Source organism: Pseudorca crassidens, chromosome 6, assembly GCF_039906515.1.
Source record: "Pseudorca crassidens isolate mPseCra1 chromosome 6, mPseCra1.hap1, whole genome shotgun sequence".
NCBI lineage: Eukaryota > Metazoa > Chordata > Mammalia > Artiodactyla > Delphinidae > Pseudorca > Pseudorca crassidens.
The window spans coordinates 108,612,765-108,635,823 of record NC_090301.1 but is presented as its reverse complement, the minus strand read 5'-3'; positions in this window follow the sequence as shown (position 1 = coordinate 108,635,823).

The window sequence follows — 23,059 nt, the reverse complement described above, 5'->3', positions numbered from 1 at the left end:
AGGTACATTCTTAGGCGTTTAATATGGGGTGTTGAGTCCATTTCGTTGAGCAAGGAGTAGCTCTTGTCTATTCCATATTTGGCTTAAGGAACTTTATCTGTGCTCATTTCAATCTCTGGTTTTATGCAGCACCCCAACTCACCTTTCCCCTTAAGCAAGCATAAGTTGGTTTTCTAAATTTGAGACCCTGTTCTGTTTTGGAATTCAGTTCCTGTGTAGCCAAGTTTACATTCCATGTATTACTGATATCTTATGATGTTTCTTTTTCTGTGTGAATTATTTCAGTTAGAATCATCGTACCTGAATCCAGTCATTATGCTGCTACGGCCCTGATGACATAGATTTCATTGCTGAGTGATACTGCATTTTACATAAGTACCACAAGTTCTTTATCCATTTTTCACTTTCTGTGATACTGAACTTGTACGGTAAATGAGGTTCTTGTAAACAGAGGCGTCCCAAACTTTGGGGTGGCTGTGTCTTTTTGATTTTAATTTCCCTAAGCTATAGGACCATAAGTGGAAGTGCCCTAGGCTCTGTTGCTTTGTTTTTTAGATGTTTCAGGAAACACCATACACTTCTCCCGAGTGTCTGTTGGCAATTTACATCCCTCCCATCAGCATAACAAGGCTCCCAGTTCTCCATGGCCTGTCCTGCCTTTCTGGATTTTACACTTTTTTCAGATGGTCCTTTTGACCGGGGGGAAGTGAGACTTCATTGTAGTGCAGATTTCCTTTGCAAGTTTGCTTGGTTGGCCAAAAAGGGCGTATGCGTTTTTTCCTGAATATATTCAGGAAAAAACACATACGCCCTTTTTGGCCAAGTGCATCATTGTGGACGTTCTGCCTCTTTTCCTATGCTTTCAATGCAATTCCAGTGTACCTCCTGAAATCGGTTTCCTGCAATTCTGCCCCGCTTTCAAGTCCTCTTGGCAGCCTTACTTCAGTATATTTTTGGACGATAGCTGTCATTTATAACTCTGCAGGTTTGTGAATTACAGTGCCCCTGAGCTCCTTTCTTCAACTCGCTTTCTTGTGACCTGGCCGCAACACCGCAGGATGGCTTCAGGCCCTAATCTGGTTCCGGCACGGCACGCTGAGCCTTTGGTTAATTCCTCTTCCTGGTGGGAAATGAGAGTTAAATTTGCCCGTCCAGACACCTCCAGCTAGTCTCTCATTGGTTCTCGCTATTCCTGTTCATCTTCCGCAGAAATTGCAAACTGGGCCAACAGGAGGTTAAAGGGACTGACTCTCCAATTCGGGAGAGTGTTAGTAAAGCGTCTGGAATGTTGCACCCGAGAACCAGGGTACGAAAACTGAGACATATTTGAACACGTCTCCCGATCACACGGTTGATCATACTCTAGGTTCCACATGCATGTTTTAGCTGAAGGAAGAATACCTTAAACCTGGAGAGTTGAGACCCGTGGAATGGGTACCATGCAATATGACTTCAAAGGGTCTTCATTTGCTCACCGAACCGCTCCAATCCTATCACTGCTGCGTTTATGCCCCTGTACATACGATTGATTCTCTTTTGGAGACATAGCAATCCATAGGTTTTAAGATACTTACTAGTCAGGTACATTCTTAGGCGTTTAATATGGGGTGTTGAGTCCATTTCGTTGAGCAAGGAGTAGCTCTTGTCTATTCCATATTTGGCTTAAGGAACTTTATCTGTGCTCATTTCAATCTCTGGTTTTATGCAGCACCCCAACTCACCTTTCCCCTTAAGCAAGCATAAGTTGGTTTTCTAAATTTGAGACCCTCTTCTGTTTTGGAATTCAGTTCCTGTGTAGCCAAGTTTACATTCTGTGTATTCCTGATATCTTATGATGTTTCTTTTTCTGTGTGAATTATTTCAGTTAGAATCATCGTACCTGAATCCACTCATTATGCTGCTACGGGCCTGATGACATAGATTTCATTGCTGAGTGATACTGCATTGTACATAAGTACCACAAGTTCTTTATCCATTTTTCACTTTCTGTGATACTGAACTTGTACGGTAAACGAGGTTCTTGTAAACAGAGGCGTCCCAAACTTTGGGGTGGCTGTGTCTTTTTGATTTTAATTTCCCTAAGCTATAGGACCATAAGTGGAAGTGCCCTAGGCTCTGTTGCTTTGTTTTTTAGATGTTTCAGGAAACACCATACACTTCTCCGGAGTGTCTGTTGGCAATTTACATCCCGCCCATCAGCATAACAAGGCTCCCATTTCTCCATGGCCTGTCCTGCCTTTCTGGATTTTACACTTTTTTCAGATGGCCCTTTTGACCGTGGGGAAGTGAGACTTCATTGTAGTGCAGATTTCCTTTGCAAGTTTGCTTGGTTGGCCAAAAAGGGCGTATGCGTTTGTTCCTGAATATATTCAGGAAAAAACGCATACGCCCTTTTTGGCCAAGTGCATCATTGTGGACGTTCTGTCTCTTTTCCTATGCTTTCAATGCAATTCCAGTCTACCTCCTGAAATCGGTTTCCTGCAATTCTGCCCCGCATTCAAGTCCTCTTGGCAGCCTTACTTCAGTATATTTTTGGACGATAGCTGTCATTTATAACTCTGCAGGTTTGTGAATTACAGTGCCCCTGAGCTCCTTTCTTCAACTCGCTTTCTTGTGAGCTGGCCGCAACACCGCAGGATGGCTTCAGGCCCTAATCTGGTTCTGGCACGGCACGCTGAGCCTTTGGTTATTTCCTCTTCCTGGTGGGAAATGAGAGTTAAATTTGCCCGTCCAGACACATCCAGCTAGTCTCTCATTGGTTCTCCCTATTCCTGTTCATCTTCCGCAGAAATTGCAAACTGGGCCAAACAGGAGGTTAAAGGCGCTGACTCTCCAAGTGGGGAGAGTGTTAGTAAAGCGCCTGGAATGTTGCACCCGAGTACCAGGGGAGGAAAACTGAGACATATTTGAACACGTCTCCCATTCACACGGTTGATCATACTCTGGGTTCCACATGCATGTTTTTGCTGAAGGAAGAATACCTTAAACCTGGAGAGTTGAGACCCGTGGAATGGGTACCATGCAATATGACTTCAAAGGGTCTTCATTTGCTCACCGAACCGCTCCAATCCTATCACTGCTGCGTTTATGCCCCTGTACATACGATTGATTCTCTTTTGGAGACATAGCAATCCATAGGTTTTAAGATACTTACTAGTCAGGTACATTCTTAGGCGTTTAATATGGGGTGTTGAGTCCATTTCGTTGAGCAAGGAGTAGCTCTTGTCTATTCCATATTTGGCTTAAGGAACTTTATCTGTGCTCATTTCAATCTCTGGTTTTATGCAGCACCCCAACTCACCTTTCCCCTTAAGCAAGCATAAGTTGGTTTTCTAAATTTGAGACCCTCTTCTGTTTTGGAATTCAGTTCCTGTGTAGCCAAGTTTACATTCTGTGTATTCCTGATATCTTATGATGTTTCTTTTTCTGTGTGAATTATTTCAGTTAGAATCATCGTACCTGAATCCACTCATTATGCTGCTACGGGCCTGATGACATAGATTTCATTGCTGAGTGATACTGCATTGTACATAAGTACCACAAGTTCTTTATCCATTTTTCACTTTCTGTGATACTGAACTTGTACGGTAAACGAGGTTCTTGTAAAAAGAGGCGTCCCAAACTTTGGGGTGGCTGTGTCTTTTTGATTTTAATTTCCCTAAGCTATAGGACCATAAGTGGAAGTGCCCTAGGCTCTGTTGCTTTGTTTTTTAGATGTTTCAGGAAACACCATACACTTCTCCCGAGTGTCTGTTGGCAATTTACATCCCGCCCATCAACATAACAAGGCTCCCAGTTCTCCATGGCCTGTCCTGCCTTTCTGGATTTTACACTTTTTTCAGATGGCCCTTTTGACCGGGGAGAAGTGAGACTTCATTGTAGTGCAGATTTCCTTTGCAAGTTTGCTTGGTTGGCCAAAAAGGGCGTATGCGTTTTTTCCTGAATATATTCAGGAAAAAGCGCATACGCCCTTTTTGGCCAAGTGCATCATTGTTGACGTTCTGCCTCTTTTCCTATGCTTTCAGTGCAATTCCAGTCTACCTCCTGAAATCGGGTTCCTGCAATTCTGCCCCGCTTTCAAGTCCTCTTGGCAGCCTTACTTCAGTATATTTTTGGACGATAGCTGTCATTTATAACTCTGCAGGTTTGTGAATTACAGTTCCCCTGAGCTCCTTTCTTCAACTCGCTTTCTTGTGACCTGGCCGCAACACCGCAGGATGGCTTCAGGCCCTAATCTGATTCCGGCACGGCATGCTGAGCCTTTGGTTAATTCCTCTTCCTGGTGGGAAATGAGAGTTAAATTAGCCCGTCCAGACACCACCAGCTAGTCTCTCATTGGTTCTCCCTATTCCTGTTCATCTTCCGCAGAAATTGCAAACTGGGCCAAACAGGAGGTTAAAGGCGCTGACTCTCCAAGTGGGGAGAGTGTTAGTAAAGCGTCTGGAATGTTGCACCCGAGTACCAGGGGAGGAAAACTGAGACATATTTCAACACGTCTCCCGTTCACACGGTTGATCATACTCTGGGTTCCACATGCATGTTTTAGCTGAAGGAAGAATACCTTAAACCTGGGTAGTTGAGACCCGTGGAATGGGTACCAAGCAATATGACTTCAAAGGATCTTCATTTGCTCACCGAATCTCTCCAATCCTATCACTGCTGCGTTTATGCCCCTGTACACATGCTTGATTCTCTTTTGGAGACATAGCAATCCATAGGTTTTAAGATACTTACTAGTCAGGTACATTCTTAGGCGTTTAATATGGGGTGTTGAGTCCATTTCGTTGAGCAAGGAGTAGCTCTTGTCTATTCCATATTTGGCTTAAGGAACTTTATCTGTGCTCATTTCAATCTCTGGTTTTATGCAGCACCCCAACTCACCTTTCCCCTTAAGCAAGCATAAGTTGGTTTTCTAAATTTGAGACCCTCTTCTGTTTTGGAATTCAGTTCCTGTGTAGCCAAGTTTACATTCTGTGTATTCCTGATATCTTATGATGTTTCTTTTTCTGTGTGAATTATTTCAGTTAGAATCATCGTACCTGAATCCACTCATTATGCTGCTACGGGCCTGATGACATAGATTTCATTGCTGAGTGATACTGCATTGTACATAAGTACCACAAGTTCTTTATCCATTTTTCACTTTCTGTGATACTGAACTTGTACGGTAAACGAGGTTCTTGTAAACAGAGGCGTCCCAAACTTTGGGGTGGCTGTGTCTTTTTGATTTTAATTTCCCTAAGCTATAGGACCATAAGTGGAAGTGCCCTAGGCTCTGTTGCTTTGTTTTTTAGATGTTTCAGGAAACACCATACACTTCTCCCGAGTGTCTGTTGGCAATTTACATCCCGCCCATCAGCATAACAAGGCTCCCAGTTCTCCATGGCCTGTCCTGCCTTTCTGGATTTTACACTTTTTTCAGATGGCCCTTTTGACCGGGGGGAAGTGAGACTTCATTGTAGTGCAGATTTCCTTTGCAAGTTTGCTTGGTTGGCCAAAAAGGGCGTATGCGTTTTTTCCTGAATATATTCAGGAAAAAACGCATACGCCCTTTTTGGCCAAGTGCATCATTGTGGACGTTCTGTCTCTTTTCCTATGCTTTCAATGCAATTCCAGTCTACCTCCTGAAATCGGTTTCCTGCAATTCTGCCCCGCATTCAAGTCCTCTTGGCAGCCTTACTTCAGTATATTTTTGGACGATAGCTGTCATTTATAACTCTGCAGGTTTGTGAATTACAGTGCCCCTGAGCTCCTTTCTTCAACTCGCTTTCTTGTGAGCTGGCCGCAACACCACAGGATGGCTTCAGGCCCTAATCTGGTTCCGGCACGGCACGCTGAGCCTTTGGTTATTTCCTCTTCCTGGTGGGAAATGAGAGTTAAATTTGCCCGTCCAGACACATCCAGCTAGTCTCTCATTGGTTCTCCCTATTCCTGTTCATCTTCCGCAGAAATTGCAAACTGGGCCAAACAGGAGGTTAAAGGCGCTGACTCTCCAAGTGGGGAGAGTGTTAGTAAAGCGCCTGGAATGTTGCACCCGAGTACCAGGGGAGGAAAAGTGAGACATATTTGAACACGTCTCCCGTTCACACGGTTGATCATACTCTGGGTTCCACATGCATGTTTTTGCTGAAGGAAGAATACCTTAAACCTGGAGAGTTGAGACCCGTGGAATGGGTACCATGCAATATGACTTCAAAGGGTCTTCATTTGCTCACCGAACCGCTCCAATCCTATCACTGCTGCGTTTATGCCCCTGTACATACGATTGATTCTCTTTTGGAGACATAGCAATCCATAGGTTTTAAGATACTTACTAGTCAGGTACATTCTTAGGCGTTTAATATGGGGTGTTGAGTCCATTTCGTTGAGCAAGGAGTAGCTCTTGTCTATTCCATATTTGGCTTAAGGAACTTTATCTGTGCTCATTTCAATCTCTGGTTTTATGCAGCACCCCAACTCACCTTTCCCCTTAAGCAAGCATAAGTTGGTTTTCTAAATTTGAGACCCTGTTCTGTTTTGGAATTCAGTTCCTGTGTAGCCAAGTTTACATTCCATGTATTAGTGATATCTTATGATGTTTCTTTTTCTGTGTGACTTATTTCAGTTAGAATCATCGTACCTGAATCCACTCATTATGCTGCTACGGGCCTGATGACATAGATTTCATTGCTGAGTGATACTGCATTGTACATAAGTACCACATGTTCTTTATCCATTTTTCACTTTCTGTGATACTGAACTTATAAGGTAAACGAGGTTCTTGTAAACAGAGGCGTCCCAAACTTTGGGGTGGCTGTGTCTTTTTTATTTTAATTTCCCTAAGCTATAGGACCATAAGTGGAAGTGCCCTAGGCTCTGTTGCTTTGTTTTTTAGATGTTTCAGGAAACACCATACACTTCTCCCGAGTGTCTGTTGGCAATTTACATCCCGCCCATCAGCATAACAAGGCTCCCAGTTCTCCATGGCCTGTCCTGCCTTTCTGGATTTTACACTTTTTTCAGATGGCCCTTTTGACCGGGGGGAAGTGAGACTTCATTGTAGTGCAGATTTCCTTTGCAAGCTTGCTTGGTTGGCCAAAAAGGGCGTATGCGTTTTTTCCTGAATATATTCAGGAAAAAACGCATACGCCCTTTTTGGCCAAGTGCATCATTGTGGACGTTCTGCCTCTTTTCCTATGCTTTCAATGCAATTCCAGTTTACCTCCTGAAATCGGTTTCCTGCAATTCTGCCCCGCTTTCAAGTCCTCTTGGCAGCCTTACTTCAGTATATTTTTGGACGATAGCTGTCATTTATAACTCTGCAGGTTTGTGAATTACAGTGCCCCTGAGCTCCTTTCTTCAACTCGCTTTCTTGTGAGCTGTCCGCAACACCGCAGGATGACTTCAGGCCCTAATCTGGTTCCGGCACGGCACGCTGAGCCTTTGGTTATTTCCTCTTCCTGGTGGGAAATGAGAGTTAAATTTGCCCGTCCAGACACCTCCAGCTAGTCTCTCATTGGTTCTCCCTATTCCTGTTCATCTTCCACAGAAATTGCAAACTGGGCCAAACAGGATGTTAAAGGGACTGACTCTCCAAGTTGGGAGAGTGTTAGTAAAGCGTCTGGAATGTTGCACCCGAGTACCAGGGTACGAAAACTGAGACATATTTGAACACGTCTCCCGTTCACACGGTTGATCATACTCTGGGTTCCACATGCATGTTTTAGCTGAAGGAAGAATACCTTAAACCTGGGTAGTTGAAACCCGTGGAATGGGTACCATGCAATATGACTTCAAAGGGTCTTCATTTGCTCACCGAACCTCTCCAATCCTATCACTGCTGCGTTTATGCCCCTGTACACACGCTTGATTCTCTTTTGGAGACATAGCAATCCATAGGTTTTAAGATACTTACTAGTCAGGTACATTCTTAGGCGTTTAATATGGGGTGTTGAGTCCATTTCGTTGAGCAAGGAGTAGCTCTTGTCTATTCCATATTTGGCTTAAGGAACTTTATCTGTGCTCATTTCAATCTCTGGTTTTATGCAGCACCCCAACTCACCTTTCCCCTTAAGCAAGCATAAGTTGGTTTTCTAAATTTGAGACCCTCTTCTGTTTTGGAATTCAGTTCCTGTGTAGCCAAGTTTACATTCTGTGTATTCCTGATATCTTATGATGTTTCTTTTTCTGTGTGAATTATTTCAGTTAGAATCATCGTACCTGAATCCACTCATTATGCTGCTACGGGCCTGATGACATAGATTTCATTGCTGAGTGATACTGTATTGTACATAAGTACCACAAGTTCTTTATCCATTTTTCACTTTCTGTGATACTGAACTTGTACGGTAAACGAGGTTCTTGTAAAAAGAGGCGTCCCAAACTTTGGGGTGGCTGTGTCTTTTTGATTTTAATTTCCCTAAGCTATAGGACCATAAGTGGAAGTGCCCTAGGCTCTGTTGCTTTGTTTTTTAGATGTTTCAGGAAACACCATACACTTCTCCCGAGTGTCTGTTGGCAATTTACATCCCGCCCATCAGCATAACAAGGCTCCCAGTTCTCCATGGCCTGTCCTGCCTTTCTGGATTTTACACTTTTTTCAGATGGCCCTTTTGACCGGGGGGAAGTGAGACTTCATTGTAGTGCAGATTTCCTTTGCAAGTTTGCTTGGTTGGCCAAAAAGGGCGTATGCGTTTTTTCCTGAATATATTCAGGAAAAAACGCATACGCCCTTTTTGGCCAAGTGCATCATTGTGGACGTTCTGTCTCTTTTCCTATGCTTTCAATGCAATTCCAGTCTACCTCCTGAAATCGGTTTCCTGCAATTCTGCCCCGCATTCAAGTCCTCTTGGCAGCCTTACTTCAGTATATTTTTGGACGATAGCTGTCATTTATAACTCTGCAGGTTTGTGAATTACAGTGCCCCTGAGCTCCTTTCTTCAACTCGCTTTCTTGTGAGCTGGCCGCAACACCGCAGGATGGCTTCAGGCCCTAATCTGGTTCCGGCACGGCACGCTGAGCCTTTGGTTATTTCCTCTTCCTGGTGGGAAATGAGAGTTAAATTTGCCCGTCCAGACACCTCCAGCTAGTCTCTCATTGGTTCTCCCTATTCCTGTTCATCTTCCGCAGAAATTGCAAACTGGGCCAAACAGGAGGTTAAAGGCGCTGACTCTCCAAGTCGGGAGAGTGTTAGTAAAGCGTGTGGAATGTTGCACCCGAGTACCAGGGGAGGAAAACTGAGACATATTTGAGCACTTCTCCCGTTCACACGGTTGATCATATTCTGGGTTCCACATGCATGTTTTAGCTGAAGGAAGAATACCTTAAACCTGGAGAGTTGAGACCCGTGGAATGGGTACCATGCAATATGACTTCAAAGGGTCTTCATTTGCTCACCGAACCTCTCCAATCCTATCACTGCTGCGTTTATGCCCCTGTACACACGCTTGATTCTCTTTTGGAGACATAGCAATCCATAGGTTTTAAGATACTTACTAGTCAGGTACATTCTTAGGCGTTTAATATGGGGTGTTGAGTCCATTTCGTTGAGCAAGGAGTAGCTCTTGTCTATTCCATATTTGGCTTAAGGAACTTTATCTGTGCTCATTTCAATCTCTGGTTTTATGCAGCACCCCAACTCACCTTTCCCCTTAAGCAAGCATAAGTTGGTTTTCTAAATTTTAGACCCTGTTCTGTTTTGGAATTCAGTTCCTGTGTAGCCAAGTTTACATTCCGTGTATTAGTGATATCTTATGATGTTTCTTTTTCTGTGTGACTTATTTCAGTTAGAATCATCATACCTGAATCCACTCATTATGCTGCTATGGGCCTGATGACATAGATTTCATTGCTGAGTGATACTGCATTGTACGTAAGTACCACAAGTTCTTTATCCATTTTTCACTTTCTGTGATACTGAACTTGTACAGTAAACGAGGTTCTTGTAAACAGAGGCGTCCCAAACTTTGGGGTGGCTGTGTCTTTTTGATTTTAATTTCCCTAAGCTATAGGACCATAAGTGGAAGTGCCCTAGGCTCTGTTGCTTTGTTTTTTAGATGTTTCAGGAAACACCATACACTTCTCCCGAGTGTCTGTTGGCAATTTACATCCCGCCCATCAGCATAACAAGGCTCCCAGTTCTCCATGGCCTGTCCTGCCTTTCTGGATTTTACACTTTTTTCAGATGGCCCTTTTGACCGGGGGGAAGTGAGACTTCATTGTAGTGCAGATTTCCTTTGCAAGTTTGCTTGGTTGGCCAAAAAGGGCGTATGCGTTTTTTCCTGAATATATTCAGGAAAAAACGCATACGCACTTTTTGGCCAAGTACATCATTGTGGACGTTCTGCCTCTTTTCCTATGCTTTCAATGCAATTCCAGTCTACCTCCTGAACTCGGTTTCCTGCAATTCTGCCCCGCTTTCAAGGCCTCTTGGCAGCCTTACTTCAGTATATTTTTGGACGATAGCTGTCATTTATAACTCTGCAGGTTTGTGAATTACAGTGCCCCTGAGCTCCTTTCTTCAACTCGCTTTCTTGTGAGCTGGCCGCAACACCGCAGGATGGCTTCAGGCCCTAATCTGGTTCCGGAACGGCACGCTGAGCCTTTGGTTATTTCCTCTTCCTGGTGGGAAATGAGAGTTAAATTTGCCCGTCCAGACACCTCCAGCTAGTCTCTCATTGGTTCTCGCTATTCTTGTTCATCTTCCGCAGAAATTGCAAACTGGGCCAAACAGGATGTTAAAGGGACTGACTCTCCAAGTCGGGAGAGTGTTAGTAAAGCGTCTGGAATGTTGCACCAGAGTACCAGGGTACGAAAACTGACACATATTTGAACACGTCTCCCGATCACATGGTTGATCATACTCTAGGTTCCACATGCATGTTTTAGCTGCAGGAAGAATACCCTAAACCTGGGTAGTTGAAACCCGTGGAATGGGTACCATGCAATATGACTTCAAAGGGTCTTCATTTGCTCACCGAACCTCTCCAATCCTATCACTGCTGCGTTTATGCCCCTGTACACATGCTTGATTCTCTTTCGGAGACATAGCAATCCATAGGTTTTAAGATACTTACTAGTCAGGTACATTCTTAGGCGTTTAATATGGGGTGTTGAGTCCATTTCGTTGAGCAAGGAGTAGCTCTTGTCTATTCCATATTTGGCTTAAGGAACTGTATCTGTGCTCATTTCAATCTCTGGTTTTATGCAGCACCCCAACTCACCTTTACCCTTAAGCAAGCATAAGTTGGTTTTCTAAATTTGAGACCCTGTTCTGTTCTGTAATTCAGTTCCTGTGTAGCCAAGTTTACATTCCGTGTATTAGTGATATCTTATGATGTTTCTTTTTCTGTGTGACTTATTTCAGTTAGAATCATCATACCTGAATCCACTCATTGTGCTGCTAAGGGCCTGATGACATAGATTTCATTGCTGAGTGATATTGCTTTGTAAGTAAATACCACAACTTCTTTATCCATTTTTCACTTTCTGCGATGTTGAACTTGTACTGTAAACGAGGTTCTTGTAAACAGAGCCATTCCAAACTTTGGGGTGGCTGTGTCTTTTTGATTTTAATTTCCCTAAGCTATAGGACCATAAGTGGAAGTGCCCTAGGCTCTGTTGCTTTGTTTTTTAGATGTTTCAGGAAATACCATACTCTTCTCCCCAGTGTCTGTTGGCAATTTACATCCCGCCCATCAGCATAACAAGGCTCCCAGTTCTCCATGGCCTGTCCTGACTTTCTGGATTTTACACTTTTTTCAGATGGCCCTTTTGACCGGGAGGAAGTGAGACTTCATTGTAGTGCAGATTTCCTTTGCAAGCTTGCTTGGTTGGCCAAAAAGGGTGTATGCGTTTTTTCCTGAATATATTCAGGAAAAAATGCATACGCCCTTTTTGGCCAAGTGCATCATTGTGGACGTTCTGCCTCTTTTCCTATGCTTTCAATGCAATTCCAGTCTACCTCCTGAACTCGGTTTCCTGCAATTCTGCCCCGCTTTCAAGTCCTCTTGGCAGCCTTACTTCAGTATATTTTTGGACGATAGCTGTCATTTATAACTCTGCAGGTTTGTGAATTACAGTGCCCCTGAGCTCCTTTCTTCAACTCGCTTTCTTGTGAGCTGGCCGCAACACCGCATGATGGCTTCAGGCCCTAATCTGGTTCCGGCACGGCACGCTGAGCCTTTGGTTATTTCCTCTTCCTGGTGGAAATGAGAGTTAAATTTGCCCGTCCAGACACCTCCAGCTAGTCTCTCATTGGTTCTCCCTATTCCTGTTCATCTTCCGCAGAAATTGCAAACTGGGCCAAACAGGAGGTTAAAGGCGCTGACTCTCCAAGTGGGGAGAGTGTTAGTAAAGCGCCTGGAATGTTGCACCCGAGTACCAGGGGAGGAAAACTGAGACATATTTGAACACGTCTCCCGTTCACACGGTTGATCATACTCTGGGTTCCACATGCATGTTTTTGCTGAAGGAAGAATACCTTAAACCTGGAGAGTTGAGACCCGTGGAATGGGTACCATGCAATATGACTTCAAAGGGTCTTCATTTGCTCACCGAACCGCTCCAATCCTATCACTGCTGCGTTTATGCCCCTGTACATACGATTGATTCTCTTTTGGAGACATAGCAATCCATAGGTTTTAAGATACTTACTAGTCAGGTACATTCTTAGGCGTTTAATATGGGGTGTTGAGTCCATTTCGTTGAGCAAGGAGTAGCTCTTGTCTATTCCATATTTGGCTTAAGGAACTTTATCTGTGCTCATTTCAATCTCTGGTTTTATGCAGCACCCCAACTCACCTTTCCCCTTAAGCAAGCATAAGTTGGTTTTCTAAATTTGAGACCCTGTTCTGTTTTGGAATTCAGTTCCTGTGTAGCCAAGTTTACATTCCATGTATTAGTGATATCTTATGATGTTTCTTTTTCTGTGTGACTTATTTCAGTTAGAATCATCGTACCTGAATCCACTCATTATGCTGCTACGGGCCTGATGACATAGATTTCATTGCTGAGTGATACTGCATTGTACATAAGTACCACATGTTCTTTATCCATTTTTCACTTTCTGTGATACTGAACTTATAAGGTAAACGAGGTTCTTGTAAACAGAGGCGTCCCAAACTTTGGGGTGGCTGTGTCTTTTTTATTTTAATTTCCCTAAGCTATAGGACCATAAGTGGAAGTGCCCTAGGCTCTGTTGCTTTGTTTTTTAGATGTTTCAGGAAACACCATACACTTCTCCCGAGTGTCTGTTGGCAATTTACATCCCGCCCATCAGCATAACAAGGCTCCCAGTTCTCCATGGCCTGTCCTGCCTTTCTGGATTTTACACTTTTTTCAGATGGCCCTTTTGACCGGGGGGAAGTGAGACTTCATTGTAGTGCAGATTTCCTTTGCAAGCTTGCTTGGTTGGCCAAAAAGGGCGTATGCGTTTTTTCCTGAATATATTCAGGAAAAAACGCATACGCCCTTTTTGGCCAAGTGCATCATTGTGGACGTTCTGCCTCTTTTCCTATGCTTTCAATGCAATTCCAGTTTACCTCCTGAAATCGGTTTCCTGTAATTCTGCCCCGCTTTCAAGTCCTCTTGGCAGCCTTACTTCAGTATATTTTTGGACGATAGCTGTCATTTATAAGTCTGCAGGTTTGTGAATTACAGTGCCCCTGAGCTCCTTTCTTCAACTCGCTTTCTTGTGAGCTGGCCGCAATACCGCAGGATGGCTTCAGGCCCTAATCTGGTTCCGGCACGGCACGCTGAGCCTTTGGTTATTTCCTCTTCCTGGTGGGAAATGAGAGTTAAATTTGCCCGTCCAGACACCTCCAGCTAGTCTCTCATTGGTTCTCGCTATTCCTGTTCATCTTCCGCAGAAATTGCAAACTGGGCCAAACAGGAGGTTAAAGGGACTGACTCTCCAAGTCGGGAGAGTGTTAGTAAAGCGTCTGGAATGTTGCACCCGAGTACCAGGGTACGAAAACTGAGACATATTTGAACACGTCTCCCGATCACATGGTTGATCATACTCTAGGTTCCACATGCATGTTTTAGCTGAAGGAAGAATACCTTAAACCTGGGTAGTTGAAACCCGTGGAATGGGTACCATAAAATATGACTTCAAAGGGTCTTCATTTGCTCACCAAACCTCTGCAATCCTATCACTGCTGCGTTTATGCCCCTGTACACATGCTTGATTCTCTTTCGGAGACATAGCAATCCGTAGGTTTTAAGATACTTACTAGTCAGGTACATTCTTAGGCGTTTAATATGCGGTGTTGAGTCCATTTCGTTGAGCAAGGAGTAGCTCTTGTCTATTCCATATTTGGCTTAAGGAACTTTATCTGTGCTCATTTCAATCTCTGGTTTTATGCAGCACCCCAACTCACCTTTAACCTTAAGCAAGCATAAGTTGGTTTTCTAAATTTGAGACCCTGTTCTGTTCTGTAATTCAGTTCCTGTGTAGCCAAGTTTACATTCCGTGTATTACTGATATCTTATGATGTTTCTTTTTCTGTGTGACTTATTTCAGTTAGAATCATCATACCTGAATCCACTCATTGTGCTGCTAAGGGCCTGATGACATAGATTTCATTGCTGAGTGATATTGTTTTGTAAGTAAATACCACAACTTCTTTATCCATTTTTCACTTTCTGCGATGTTGAACTTGTACTGTAAACGAGGTTCTTGTAAACAGAGCCGTTCCAAACTTTGGGGTGGCTGTGTCTTTTTGATTTTAATTTCCCTAAGCTATAGGACCATAAGTGGAAGTGCCCTAGGCTCTGTTGCTTTGTTTTTTAGATGTTTCAGGAAACACCATACACTTGTCCCGAGTGTCTGTTGGCAATTTACATCCCGCCCATCAGCATAACAAGGCTTCCAGTTCTCCATGGCCTGTCCTGCCTTTCTGGATTTTACACTTTTTTCAGATGGCCCGTTTGACCGGGGGGAAGTGAAACTTCATTGTAGTGCAGATTTCCTTTGCAAGCTTGCTTGGTTGGCCAAAAAGTGCGTATGCGTTTTTTCCTGAATATATTCAGGACAAAACGCATACGCCCTTTTTGGCCAAGTGCATCATTGTGGACGTTCTGCCTCTTTTCCTATGCTTTCAATGCAATTCCAGTCTACCTCCTGAAATCGGTTTCCTGCAATTCTGCCCCGCTTTCAAGTCCTCTTGGCAGCCTTACTTCAGTATATTTTTGGACGATAGCTGTCATTTATAACTCTGCAGGTTTGTGAATTACAGTGCCCCTGAGCTCCTTTCTTCAACTCGCTTTCTTGTGACCTGGCCGCAACACCGCAGGATGGCTTCAGGCCCTAATCTGGTTCCGGCACGGCACGCTGAGCCTTTGGTTATTTCCTCTTCCTGGTGGGAAATGAGAGTTAAATTTGCCCGTCCAGACACCTCCAGCTAGTCTCTCATTGGTTCTCCCTATTCCTGTTCATCTTCCGCAGAAATTGCAAACTGGGCCAAACAGGAGGTTAAAGGCGCTGACTCTCCAAGTGGGGAGAGTGTTAGAAAAGCGTCTGGAATATTGCACCCGAGTAACACGGGAGGAGAACTGAGACATATTTGAACACGTCTCCCGTTCACACGGTTGATCATACTCTGGGTTCCACATGCATGTTTTAGCTGAAGGAAGAATACCTTAAACCTGGAGAGTTAAGACCCGTGGAATGGGTACCATGCAATATGACTTCAAAGGGTCTTCATTTGCTCACCGAACCTCTCCAATCCTATCACTGCTGCGTTTATGCCCCTGTACACATGCTTGATTCTCTTTTGGAGACATAGAAATCCATAGGTTTTAAGATACTTACTAGTCAGGTACATTCTTAGGCGTTTAATATGCGGTGTTGAGTCCATTTCGTTGAGCAAGGAGTAGCTCTTGTCTATTCCATATTTGGCTTAAGGAACTTTATCTGTGCTCATTTCAATCTCTGGTTTTATGCAGCACCCCAACTCACCTTTAACCTTAAGCAAGCATAAGTTGGTTTTCTAAATTTGAGACCCTGTTCTGTTCTGTAATTCAGTTCCTGTGTAGCCAAGTTTACATTCCGTGTATTACTGATATCTTATGATGTTTCTTTTTCTGTGTGACTTATTACAGTTAGAATCATCATACATGAATCCACTCATTGTGCTGCTAAGGGCCTTATGACATAGATTTCATTGCTGAGTGATATTGCTTTGTAAGTAAATACCACAACTTCTTTATCCATTTTTCACTTTCTGCGATGTTGAACTTGTACTGTAAACGAGGTTCTTGTAAACAGAGCCGTTCCATACTTTGGGGTGGCTGTGTCTTTTTGATTTTAATTTCCCTAAGCTATAGGACCATAAGTGGAAGTGCCCTAGGCTCTGTTGCTTTGTTTTTTAGATGTTTCAGGAAACACCATACACTTCTCCCGAGTGTCTGTTGGCAATTTACATCCCGCCCATCAGCATAACAAGGCTCCCAGTTCTCCATGGCCTGTCCTGCCTTTCTGGATTTTACACTTTTTTCAGATGGCCCTTTTGACCGGGGGGAAGTGAGACTTCATTGTAGTGCAGATTTCCTTTGCAAGCTTGCTTGGTTGGCCAAAAAGCGCGTATGTGTTTTTTCCTGAATATATTCAGGAAAAAACGCATACGCCCTTTTTGGCCAAGTGCATCATTGAGGACGTTCTGCCTCTTTTCCTATGCTTTCAATGCAATTCCAGTCTACCTCCTGAAATCAGTTTCCTGCAATTCTGCCCCGCTTTCAAGTCCTCTTGGCAGCCTTACTTCAGTATATTTTTGGACGATAGCTGTCATTTATAACTCTGCAGGTTTGTGAATTACAGTGCCCCTGAGCTCCTTTCTTCAACTCGCTTTCTTGTGAGCTGGCCGCAACACCGCAGGATGGCTTCAGGCCCTAATCTGGTTCCGGCACGGCACGCTGAGCCTTTGGTTATTTCCTCTTCCTGGTGGGAAATGAGAGTTAAATTTGCCCGTCCAGACACCTCCAGCTAGTCTCTCATTGGTTCTCGCTATTCCTGTTCATCTTCCGCAGAAATTGCAAACTGGGCCAAACAGGAGGTTAAAGGCGCTGACTCTCCAAGTGGGGAGAGTGTTAGTAAAGCGTCTGGAATGTTGCACCCGAGTACCAGGGTACGAAAACTGAGACATATTTGAACACGTCTCCCGATCACATGGTTGATCATACTCTAGGTTCCACATGCATGTTTTAGCTGAAGGAAGAATACCTTAAACCTGGGTAGTTGAGACCCGTGGAATGGGTACCATGCAATATGACTTCAAAGGGTTTTCATTTGCTCACCGAACCTCTCCAATCCTATCACTGCTGCGTTTATGCCCCTGTACACATGCTTGATTCTCTTTCGAAGACATAGCAATCCATAGGTTTTTAGATACTTACTAGTCAGGTACATTCTTAGGCGTTTAATATGCGGTGTTGAGTCCATTTCGTTGAGCAAGGAGTAGCTCTTGTCTATTCCATATTTGGCTTAAGGAACTGTATCTGTGCTCATTTCAATCTCTGGTTTTATGCAGCACCCCAACTCACCTTTCCCCTTAAGCAAGCATAAGTTGGTTTTCTAAATTTGAGACCCTGTTCTGTTCTGTAATTCAGTTCCTGTGTAGCCAAGTTTACATTCCGTGTATTACTGATATCTTATGATGTTTCTTTTTCTGTGTGACTTATTTCAGTTAGAATCATCATACCTGAATCCACTCATTGTGCTGCTAAGGGCCTGATGACATAGATTTCATTGCTGAGTGATATTGCTTTGTAAGTAAATACCACAACTTCTTTATCCATTTTTCACTTTCTGCGATGTTGAACTTGTACTGTAAACTAGGTTGTTGTAAACAGAGCCATTCCATAATTTGGGGTGGCTGTTTCTTTTTGATTTTAATTTCCCTAAGCTATAGGACCATAAGTGGAAGTGCACTAGGCTCTGTTGCTTTGTATTTTAGATGTTTCAGGAAACACCATACACTTCTCCCGAGTGTCTGTTGGCAATTTACATCCCGCCCATCAGCATAACAAGGCTCCCAGTTCTCCATGGCCTGTCCTGCCTTTCTGGATTTTACACTTTTTTCAGATGGCCCTTTTGACCGGGGGGAAGTGAGACATCATTGTAGTGCAGATTTCCTTTGCAAGCTTGCTTGGTTGGCCAAAAAGTGCGTATGCGTTTTTTCCTGAATATATTCAGGAAAAAACGCATACGTCCTTTTTGGCCAAGTGCATCATTGTGGACGTTCTGCCTCTTTTCCTATGCTTTCAATGCAATTCCAGTCTACCTCCTGAAATCGGTTTCCTGCAATTCTGCCCCGCTTTCAAGTCTTCTTGGCAGCCTTACTTCAGTATATTTTTGGACGATAGCTGTCATTTATAACTCTGCAGGTTTGTGAATTACAGTGCCCCTGAGCTCCTTTCTTCAACTCGCTTTCTTGTGAGCTGGCCGCAACACCGCAGGATGGCTTCAGGCCCTAATCTGGTTCCGGCACGGCACGCTGAGCCTTTGGTTATTTCCTCCTCCTGGTGGGAAATGAGAGTTAAATTTGCCCGTCCAGACACATCCAGCTAGTCTCTCATTGGTTCTCCGTATTCCTGTTCATCTTCCGCAGAAATTGCAAACTGGGCCAAACAGGAGGTTAAAGGCGCTGACTCTCCAAGTGGGGAGAGTGTTACTAAAGCGCCTGGAATGTTGCACCCGAGTACCAGGGGAGGAAAACTGAGACATATTTGAACACGTCTCCCGTTCACACGGTTGATCATACTCTGGGTTCCACATGCATGTTTTTACTGAAGGAAGAATACCTTAAACCTGGAGAGTTGAGACCCGTGGAATGGGTACCATGCAATATGACTTCAAAGGGTCTTCATTTGCTCACCGAACCGCTCCAATCCTATCACTGCTGCGTTTATGCCCCTGTACATACGATTGATTCTCTTTTGGAGACATAGCAATCCATAGGTTTTAAGATACTTACTAGTCAGGTACATTCTTAGGCGTTTAATATGGGGTGTTGAGTCCATTTCGTTGAGCAAGGAGTAGCTCTTGTCTATTCCATATTTGGCTTAAGGAACTTTATCTGTGCTCATTTCAATCTCTGGTTTTATGCAGCACCCCAACTCACCTTTCCCCTTAAGCAAGCATAAGTTGGTTTTCTAAATTTGAGACCCTCTTCTGTTTTGGAATTCAGTTCCTGTGTAGCCAAGTTTACATTCCATGTATTAGTGATATCTTATGATGTTTCTTTTTCTGTGTGACTTATTTCAGTTAGAATCATCGTACCTGAATCCACTCATTATGCTGCTACGGGCCTGATGACATAGATTTCATTGCTGAGTGATACTGCATTGTACATAAGTACCACATGTTCTTTATCCATTTTTCACTTTCTGTGATACTGAACTTGTAAGGTAAACGAGGTTCTTGTAAACAGAGGCGTCCCAAACTTTGGGGTGGCTGTGTCTTTTTTATTTTAATTTCCCTAAGCTATAGGACCATAAGTGGAAGTGCCCTAGGCTCTGTTGCTTTGTTTTCTAGATGTTTCAGGAAACACCATACACTTCTCCCGAGTGTCTGTTGGCAATTTACATCCCGCCCATCAGCATAACAAGGCTCCCAGTTCTCCATGGCCTGTGGTGCCTTTCTGGATTTTACACTTTTTTCAGATGGCCCTTTTGACCGGGGGGAAGTGAGACTTCATTGTAGTGCAGATTTCCTTTGCAAGCTTGCTTGGTTGGCCAAAAAGGGCGTATGCGTTTTTTCCTGAATATATTCAGGAAAAAACGCATACGCCCTTTTTGGCCAAGTGCATCATTGTGGACATTCTGCCTCTTTTCCTATGCTTTCAATGCAATTCCACTCTACCTCCTGAAATCGGTTTCCTGTAATTCTGCCCCGCTTTCAAGTCCTCTTGGCAGCCTTACTTCAGTATATTTTTGGACGATAGCTGTCATTTATAACTCTGCAGGTTTGTGAATTACAGTGCCCCTGAGCTCCTTTCTTCAACTCGCTTTCTTGTGAGCTGGCCGCAACACCGCAGGATGGCTTCAGGCCCTAATCTGGTTCCGGCACGGCACGCTGAGCCTTTGGTTATTTCCTCTTCCTGGTGGGAAATGAGAGTTAAATTTGCCCGTCCAGACACCTCCAGCTAGTCTCTCTTTGGTTGTCCGTATTCCTGTTCATCTTCCGCAGAAAATGCAAACTGGGCCAAACAGGAGGTTAAAGGCGCTGACTCTCCAAGTGGGGAGAGTGTTAGTAAAGCGCCTGGAATGTTGCACCCGAGTACCAGGGGAGGAAAACTGAGACATATTTGAACACGTCTCCCGTTCACACGGTTGATCATACTCTGGGTTCCACATGCATGTTTTAGCTGAAGGAAGAATACCTTAAACCTGGAGAGTTGAGACCCGTGGAATGGGTACCATGCAATATGACTTCAAAGGGTCTTCATTTGCTCACCGAACCGCTCCAATCCTATCACTGCTGCGTTTATGCCCCTGTACATACGATTGATTCTCTTTTGGAGATATAGCAATCCATAGGTTTTAAGATACTTACTAGTCAGGTACATTCTTAGGCGTTTAATATGGGGTGTTGAGTCCATTTCGTTGAGCAAGGAGTAGCTCTTGTCTATTCCATATTTGGCTTAAGGAACTTTATCTGTGCTCATTTCAATCTCTGGTTTTATGCAGCACCCCAACTCACCTTTCCCCTTAAGCAAGCATAAGTTAGTTTTGTAAATTTGAGACCCTGTTCTGTTTTGGAATTCAGTTCCTGTGTAGCCAAGTTTACATTCCATGTATTAGTGATATCTTATGATGTTTCTTTTTCTGTGTGACTTATTTCAGTTAGAATCATCGTACCTGAATCCACTCATTATGCTGCTACGGGCCTGATGACATAGATTTCATTGCTGAGTGATACTGCATTGTACATAAGTACCACATGTTCTTTATCCATTTTTCACTTTCTGTGATACTGAACTTGTAAGGTAAACGAGGTTCTTGTAAACAGAGGCGTCCCAAACTTTGGGGTGGCTGTGTCTTTTTTATTTTAATTTCCCTAAGCTATAGGACCATAAGTGGAAGTGCCCTAGGCTCTGTTGCTTTGTTTTCTAGATGTTTCAGGAAACACCATACACTTCTCCCGAGTGTCTGTTGGCAATTTACATCCCGCCCATCAGCATAACAAGGCTCCCAGTTCTCCATGGCCTGTCCTGCCTTTCTGGATTTTACACTTTTTTCAGATGGCCCTTTTGACCGGGGGGAAGTGAGACTTCATTGTAGTGCAGATTTCCTTTGCAAGCTTGCTTGGTTGGCCAAAAAGGGCGTATGCGTTTTTTCCTGAATATATTCAGGAAAAAACGCATACGCCCTTTTTGGCCAAGTGCATCATTGTGGACGTTCTGCCTCTTTTCCTATGCTTTCAATGCAATTCCAGTTTACCTCCTGAAATCGGTTTCCTGTAATTCTGCCCCGCTTTCAAGTCCTCTTGGCAGCCTTACTTCAGTATATTTTTGGACGATAGCTGTCATTTATAAGTCTGCAGGTTTGTGAATTACAGTGCCCCTGAGCTCCTTTCTTCAACTCGCTTTCTTGTGAGCTGGCCGCAACACCGCAGGATGGCTTCAGGCCCTAATCTGGTTCCGGCACGGCACGCTGAGCCTTTGGTTATTTCCTCTTCCTGGTGGGAAATGAGAGTTAAATTTGCCCGTCCAGACACCTCCAGCTAGTCTCTCTTTGGTTGTCCGTATTCCTGTTCATCTTCCGCAGAAAATGCAAACTGGGCCAAACAGGAGGTTAAAGGCGCTGACTCTCCAAGTGGGGAGAGTGTTAGTAAAGCGTCTGGAATGTTGCACCCGAGTACCAGGGGAGGAAAACTGAGACATATTTGAACACGTCTCCCGTTCACACGGTTGATCATACTCTGGGTTCCACATGCATGTTTTAGCTGAAGGAAGAATACCTTAAACCTGGAGAGTTGAGACCCGTGGAATGGGTACCATTCAATATGACTTCAAAGGGTCTTCATTTGCTAACCGAACCGCTCCAATCCTATCACTGCTGCGTTTATGCCCCTGTACATACGATTGATTCTCTTTTGGAGACATAGCAATCCATAGGTTTTAAGATACTTACTAGTCAGGTACATTCTTAGGCGTTTAATATGGGGTGTTGAGTCCATTTCGTTGAGCAAGGAGTAGCTCTTGTCTATTCCATATTTGGCTTAAGGAACTTTATCTGTGCTCATTTCAATCTCTGGTTTTATGCAGCACCCCAACTCACCTTTCCCCTTAAGCAAGCATAAGTTAGTTTTGTAAATTTGAGACCCTGTTCTGTTTTGGAATTCAGTTCCTGTGTAGCCAAGTTTACATTCCATGTATTAGTGATATCTTATGATGTTTCTTTTTCTGTGTGACTTATTTCAGTTAGAATCATCGTACCTGAATCCACTCATTATGCTGCTACGGGCCTGATGACATAGATTTCATTGCTGAGTGATACTGCATTGTACATAAGTACCACATGTTCTTTATCCATTTTTCACTTTCTGTGATACTGAACTTGTAAGGTAAACGAGGTTCTTGTAAACAGAGGCGTCCCAAACTTTGGGGTGGCTGTGTCTTTTTTATTTTAATTTCCCTAAGCTATAGGACCATAAGTGGAAGTGCCCTAGGCTCTGTTGCTTTGTTTTCTAGATGTTTCAGGAAACACCATACACTTCTCCCGAGTGTCTGTTGGCAATTTACATCCCGCCCATCAGCATAACAAGGCTCCCAGTTCTCCATGGCCTGTCCTGCCTTTCTGGATTTTACACTTTTTTCAGATGGCCCTTTTGACCGGGGGGAAGTGAGACTTCATTGTAGTGCAGATTTCCTTTGCAAGCTTGCTTGGTTGGCCAAAAAGGGCGTATGCGTTTTTTCCTGAATATATTCAGGAAAAAACGCATACGCCCTTTTTGGCCAAGTGCATCATTGTGGACGTTCTGCCTCTTTTCCTATGCTTTCAATGCAATTCCAGTTTACCTCCTGAAATCGGTTTCCTGTAATTCTGCCCCGCTTTCAAGTCCTCTTGGCAGCCTTAC